Genomic DNA, 6,570 nt, shown 5'->3' with positions numbered 1-6,570 from the left:
TGACCTAATTATTTGATTCAGGTGTGTTGAAGCAGAGGAACATCTAAAAGTTGCAGGTTGCCGGCCCTGGAGGACTGGAGTTTGACACCTGTGCTGTAGAAGGCAACTGAGGGAGGGTGACGAATTGCACTGATGACCAGGGAGTCTAAAGAGGTAACTGAAAACATCTAATTAAACTGAAATAAGTAGACTACTAAAAGAACATAAACAGGGAGGAAAACAAATCTGCAAGAAAATACAAGCTAAAACATCTAACATAGGAACATAGGATTAAGAAACACCTAAACACCAGAATGAATCTAATAAACCGCTATTAACTGAAATAAAGCAAATGAAAAACATTACAGTGCAGAGAAAGTAAACAGAATTCAAACTCAAAACAACAATTACAGGCAGATTTTGACACAAACATGCTATTCATGCTAGAAAATCCTCAAATGTGGCTTAATTAAAACAACTATGCATAGAAAATGGGCCAGCACTCCTCCACAGTGATGTAAAAAACTCAGTTATTGTAAATGCTTGATGCCAGTTGTGACTATCAGTCATTGGGGTTTGGGGGAATGACCTCTTCACATAGGGCCAGGTTGGTTTCAATAGCCTTTCTTTCCTTTTTATAAATGAAATCATCATTTGAAAATAGCATTTCTTGTTAACATAGGTTTTCTTTATGAGATATTAAAATTTGATCTGAAAGATTTAAGTAGGATGAAAAAAGCAAAACAGAAAAGAGGAAAATACATTTACACAATAGTGCACAGTATCTCTGCACATAGGCAAGGTTTTACGCTTGATTGTTTTTAATCTCCTAGATTTGAATGAAGCACAGCTGTTTCGTCACTTTACACTTTTTACTACTCTGTCCATGTTGTTTTTTTTTTTTCCTTTGGATGCATTCCCTAATGATCTTAATGTCATATCATAGCTCTTCCATATTTCTGCCCACGGTCTTCTGGTGGAAGCCAACATTCCTCAAAGTGAAAGAAACTTCTCCTGGAAGATGTTGTCAGGACGACTGTGTTTCTATTGGTGACTGTGGAGGTGCCGTAGCAACCACAGACTTCGGTCCATTTAGGTTCATTAAGTGTTCGGGTCGATGAAGTCAAGGAGTTGGTGAAAAGCTCCAGGTGACAAACATTTTAACTATGGAGTGTTTGGAAAAGTTTAAACCGAAAGCATCACACAATTGTTTGAGGTTTAGCTCATCTGCACCGACTCATTCAGGGTCTCTTTGTCCACCATATCAATAAAACCATTCAACCATTCTCTAAATTTGTCCTTTTTCCTCAGGTGCCAGGGTCTTTTCAAAAAAAGGAATGTGAAGGATTAGACCACAAAATAAAGGAATCCTGATCCCTCAATTTAATTCGATCCTTCATTCCAAAGCTCCTGATTAAATAAAGAACACATGCGAGTGAGCCGAGGCACTGAAAGACAGTTGTCTATTTGGGATTATGTTAACACAAATAAGCCTAAAAGGCTTTGACGTTTTATCTCTCTGGACAAAAGTCACATGTCAGAAATGATGCTGCTGACGTTTTTTTTTTTTTTTTTTCATTTCCAAATCAAGCGGCCTATTTTCAATTTGTGGCTCCTTATTATGTGGGTGGGCTAAACAAAATGTGTGTCTATGTATGTGTGTGTGTCAGGGGGCTTTATAAAAAGTCTGCTGGGTCGGATCAGATCTCAGTTAAGAGTTTAAACATCAGAGAAGCTGTCTTCACTCAGAGAGAGGAAATGTAAGTACCTTCCATTAATACAAGAGACATTTACATTTATCAATTTTTGCATGTTTGTTTAGTCTGAAATTTTATGTTTTGTTTTTGTATTTTTTTATGCAAATGACAGAAATTAAAAGTAACATTCTCAAACGGCATGTGCAGTTGGTTACAAGAATGTAAAAGTGAAGGCATAGCAAAAGAAACTTGGTAATATTTTTTTATTATTTATTTATTCTTTTTCTCAAGTTAGTTAACTGATATTGTGCAGATGTTGTTTGTTGTGCTGCATCTACCTTTAACATGGCAGAGATCAGAATATCAAAATTAGGATTAGGATTTCATTGATCACTTCAAGGCAAAATCCCAGTCACAGAAGCATTTCTCTTACAATATTAATTTTAAGTTCAATAATTCAAAATTAGAAAGGATTTTTCTAACTTCATTTATAATTGTTCTTTAATATCAAAGATTGCACTAAAATGTGAAATTAATTATTTCTAACAACTCATGCAAAATTCAGTATTTTATGGATTCATGTATGACACAATTGCTGCCAATTGCCAACAATTTATTACTGTGATCCTTTTTAAAGTGAAATGATTAAAAATGAAGAGGTAATAAATTTGCTTTGTGACAATGAATTTTCATTATACAGGTTTGCATATTGCCACATAGTTATTGCATTAATGATTCTCTGTGAAGGAGTTTAGCAGTAGATCTAACTAAATGAATAGATGCCCAGATTTATTTTTTCCCTGTTTTTCATATGTATATTTTTTCTGATTCAGAAAATGCAGATCTCCCACAAGCCTGTGCAGTTTTTTGCAGTGTTGGTTCTTGTCATCTTCACAAGCGGCCATTGTCAACAGAATGAAAGGTGAGACTGCCAAATTTGCCTTCATGCCTCTATGTTGATTTTGTCTAGAGAGAAATGAAACATAAATATTTTAATTAAAAAATCAGTTATTTTAAGTCATTTAAACTCACTTAATTAATCCAAAATCTGTTCTTCATTTCATAGAGACATTAAGGTTAATCTATGTTCTGGTCAATCAACAAGTTACCTGATTATTTTTATTACATGTACCGATAAAAATCTATTTGGTTTCTATTCTCTTTATGATAGAGAACTATTCATACATGATTTGAGGAAAAAGTCCTCAGAAAGCAGCAGCATTTCTTGATTTTTTTAAAATCAACAGTAAGTTCTGTTTAGGTCTAATTCTATTTATTACCCTCCAACCTTTCTAGAAGTGATGTTACTTTGTACAACTTTTTACTTTTAACAATTGTTTTAGGTAAACAATTAAAATGAAAATGGATTTTTCAATCATAACATTTGCCTTTTTATGTCATATTTTTTAAGTCATAGTTTGAGATATTTTTGCACAAGTACCAACTATTTTATACTATGTCCATGTAAGACGGTTTTGGCAACCCTCTAAGCTGAATAGAAAATGTTAAAATGTGTTCAAGCGTATGACAAAATTGTGTATTCCTGAATGTTTTCTGAATTGTGCGGCAGTGCAGTGATTTGTGTTTGGTCTCCGTACAGCCGTCGAGCAGTGACTGAACACCAGCTGATGCACGATCGTGGTCGAAACATCCAGAGTCTGAAAAGGCTAATTTGGCTTTCCAGTGCTATCGAGGGTCTTCACACTGCGCAGACCCGCTCTGCTGCTGCTGCTTTCACTCCTTCGAAGCTCGTAAACTCCCCTCTGAATCCGCTCCTGATCCCAGCTGGAGAAAGCCCTCAATCTGGTCAGGTCCAGAACATGCTGAGAGACTTCTTTTATCCCCACTGAAATCATCTCCTGGACGAAAAGCCCTAACACCACACAAATGCACAAACATGAAATAAAATGTATTGAATGATTGAGTGTGTCATTTTTTTGTTTCAAATTGGGCTAGGTTGGTTTTAATTGCCCTGTTTTCTTTATAAATGAAATAATAATTTGTATATTTATAACTTTCTATAGAACTGTTCTTTACACTGTCTCATGAAACTACTTAAATCCTGTCTGAAAATTACATTACATGCAAAAGAAAATCATTCCACAACTGTTATGTTTGTTTTTCCTTCTTTTTTGTTTGTGAAATAGACACAAGTTTTAGGATCTTAGTCTTACAACACAAAAACAAATTATGCTTTTCTCATTTCAGCAAAAGACATCAAACACATGACCAATATCTAAAATATCTTGGACAATATGTGTAAAATACAAACCTACTTAAATAGCAGTTGCAGCACACATAATGTCACCAGAGCCCCGCAGTCATATAGCCTACTACTAGCACACCTTTCAGCTGTTGATATCTGCACATTCTATTAGGCAAATCTGTCTATATCCGGTGCATACAGAAAACTTAAAAATTGTCTCCTGTTGTGCTTCACCTTAAAGATGACATGTTAAATTCATGAAATTATTAAAATGTTTTGGCAAAAGGCACGATCATCTACAAGGCCTCTGAGCTTTCCTGTAATATGTTTTGTGGATTTTTTGTACATGCTGAACTGAACTCAAATGAACATTATAACAGCATCAAGTTGAAAATAAAACCTGTAATTATTTTATTTAAAGACAGAAGACAGTTATTTAGTGAGAGTGATATGTCTTAAGGGCTTGTGCTCTCACTGCATCATCTAATTTGTTTCCCTGTAACAATAAGGCGTTACTAACAGCTTTAAGTAATGTTTAAGGAACAATGCTTTTATAAATTTTAAAAAGTCGTCATTGGTTTTACTACAGCGGGAGAAAAACGTTTTGAGCAAGTACATGTATTTCTCAGTCAGCATACTTTAAATAGGTATATTGTAATGAAATCCTCATAATATAATCTTCCCTGGCACCACATGCTACTCACAAGATGCATAGTGCTTCTGTGTAATTTTTTTGTCTCTGCTCTGTTCTCTCAAAGCCCCAGTCGGTCGTGGCACATGGCCGGTCACAGTGAGCCTGGTTCTGCTGGAGGTTTTTTCCTGTTAAAAGGGTTTTTTTCCTCTCCACTGTCGCTACATGGATGCTCAGTATGAGGGAATACTGCAAAGTCAACGCCAGTGACTGTCCACTGTCACTACATGGATGCTCAGTATGAGGGAATGCTGCAAAGTCAATGCCAGTGACTGTCTACTGTTGCTACATGCTCATCCAGGAGGAGTGAATGTTACAAGTCACTGACTCAATGCAATCTGCTGAGTTTCCATAGAAATAAAAACTCTTAAACCAATTTGAACAAATAACTGAATCTGACTGCACTGTTCTATAGAATCAATTGGAATGTATGCACCTGACTTGAAATCTGTATGATTTGTCTGAATTGACTGTTGTGAAGTGCCTTGAGACGACATGTGTTGTGAATTGGCGCTATATAAATAAAACTGAATTGAACTGAATTGCAATTGAATTGAAGATTTCTGAAATAGGAGTAAAAAGAATAATCATAACTGGTGCGCTCCGTAACCCTTTCCTCTATGCATGATCATCGCACAAGACTCCACTGCAGAAGATAAAGCATTTAAAGCTTGTTTAATGTTTGCTACTTTGAACAAGTTATTGACATACTGATAGAGTATCTGGTCAGATGAGACCAAATTTGAACTGTGTGTTTGTGAGGAAGAATGATATAAAATCACACTTGAGCAAATCATGCAGTAGATACACATACAGGATACGTCTGGAAAATTTCATTTCCAGACGTATCCTGTACTTAGCAGAAAAGCCAAAGGAAGCTTTACTACTGAGTACTAAATACATTTCAGTAAGTGTGTTCACTGCTTAACCCCTGTGCCATATCACTGTGTTACATATAACCTAATTTATGGATCTGTTTATGTTAATTTCTTTGCATATGTGGATTACTTGGGCTCTTGCATACATTTGGTGCAAATTTCATGTCAATAGCCTCATTAAAATATATTTACATTGACATGTTAAGTTCTTATTTTTCCAGCTATATACATCAATAACATTTAACTGACAATACTATTTTTTTGTTTCTAAATCACAGAATTACCCTTCAGATGAATGTTAATAAGGTGCGCTTTATGTGTAAACATGTGTGGAAAAATTTCTACTGTCCTACATTTTTTCATTTGTACCAAACTATTGCATCTGATCTGAATTGGATACAAAGCTTGTAACATGAATAGTGTTTGCCTTTTATTCATAATTTCTCTTATTTTTATTTATTAGATGTTCAGTTAGCAGCACCAAAAACAATCAAAGCAAAATATGAAAAAAGTGCATTAGTGAATTGTACAAAATGCTTTGAATGTGTTCTCTACGAGCATGTATAAGGGACTAAGACTGAATATAAAATTGCCTGCTGAGTACTTCTTGAGCATTCAGATGAAGCTGTCTTCAGAATAAACAAGGTCCCTTGAGAAATTGTTTTACCCCGGTGGAGTATGAAGGGCCAAATAGTAATTTTTGTATTTTTTCCGGATCCCTTGTAATAAAAGCATTTACCTCTAATAGACCTAGTGCGGATACAAAGCTCAAATATGTAGACAAGGCATAGTTTATGCAAGTATATCAGTCGTGTGATTAAAAAAAGCCGATAAATTGGGGGAGCAATTACAATTTCATTTAATTCAATTCAATTTAATTCAGTTTATTTATATAGCGCCAATTCACAACACATGTTGTCTCAAGGCACTTCACAAAAATCAGGAACATACATTCCAATTAATCCTAACCATTGAACAGTGCAGTCAGATTCAGTTATTTATTCAAATTGGATAAAAAAAATTTCTGTCTAAGGAAACCCAGCAGATTGCATCAAGTCAGAGATTTGTAGCAGTCACTCCTCCTGGATGAGCATGTAGAGACAGTGGACCGTCACTGGC

At 35.2% G+C, this 6,570-nt stretch overlaps 1 long non-coding RNA gene across 1 annotated transcript; it reads left to right on the top strand.

Moving 5' to 3' along the window:
* Positions 1–1,934, top strand: LOC124857143. Its single transcript, XR_007035519.1, has 4 exons — positions 1–153; positions 926–1,127; positions 1,650–1,739; positions 1,849–1,934. It is a non-coding gene; the product is annotated as an uncharacterized LOC124857143 (long non-coding RNA).
* The last annotated feature ends 4,636 nt before the right edge of the window (positions 1,935–6,570 follow it).

The sequence above is a fragment of the Girardinichthys multiradiatus genome, chromosome 20, assembly GCF_021462225.1.
Source record: "Girardinichthys multiradiatus isolate DD_20200921_A chromosome 20, DD_fGirMul_XY1, whole genome shotgun sequence".
Classification (NCBI taxonomy): domain Eukaryota; kingdom Metazoa; phylum Chordata; class Actinopteri; order Cyprinodontiformes; family Goodeidae; genus Girardinichthys; species Girardinichthys multiradiatus.
Note: the sequence above shows the minus strand (reverse complement) of the source record. Positions and strands in the feature narration are given on the sequence as shown.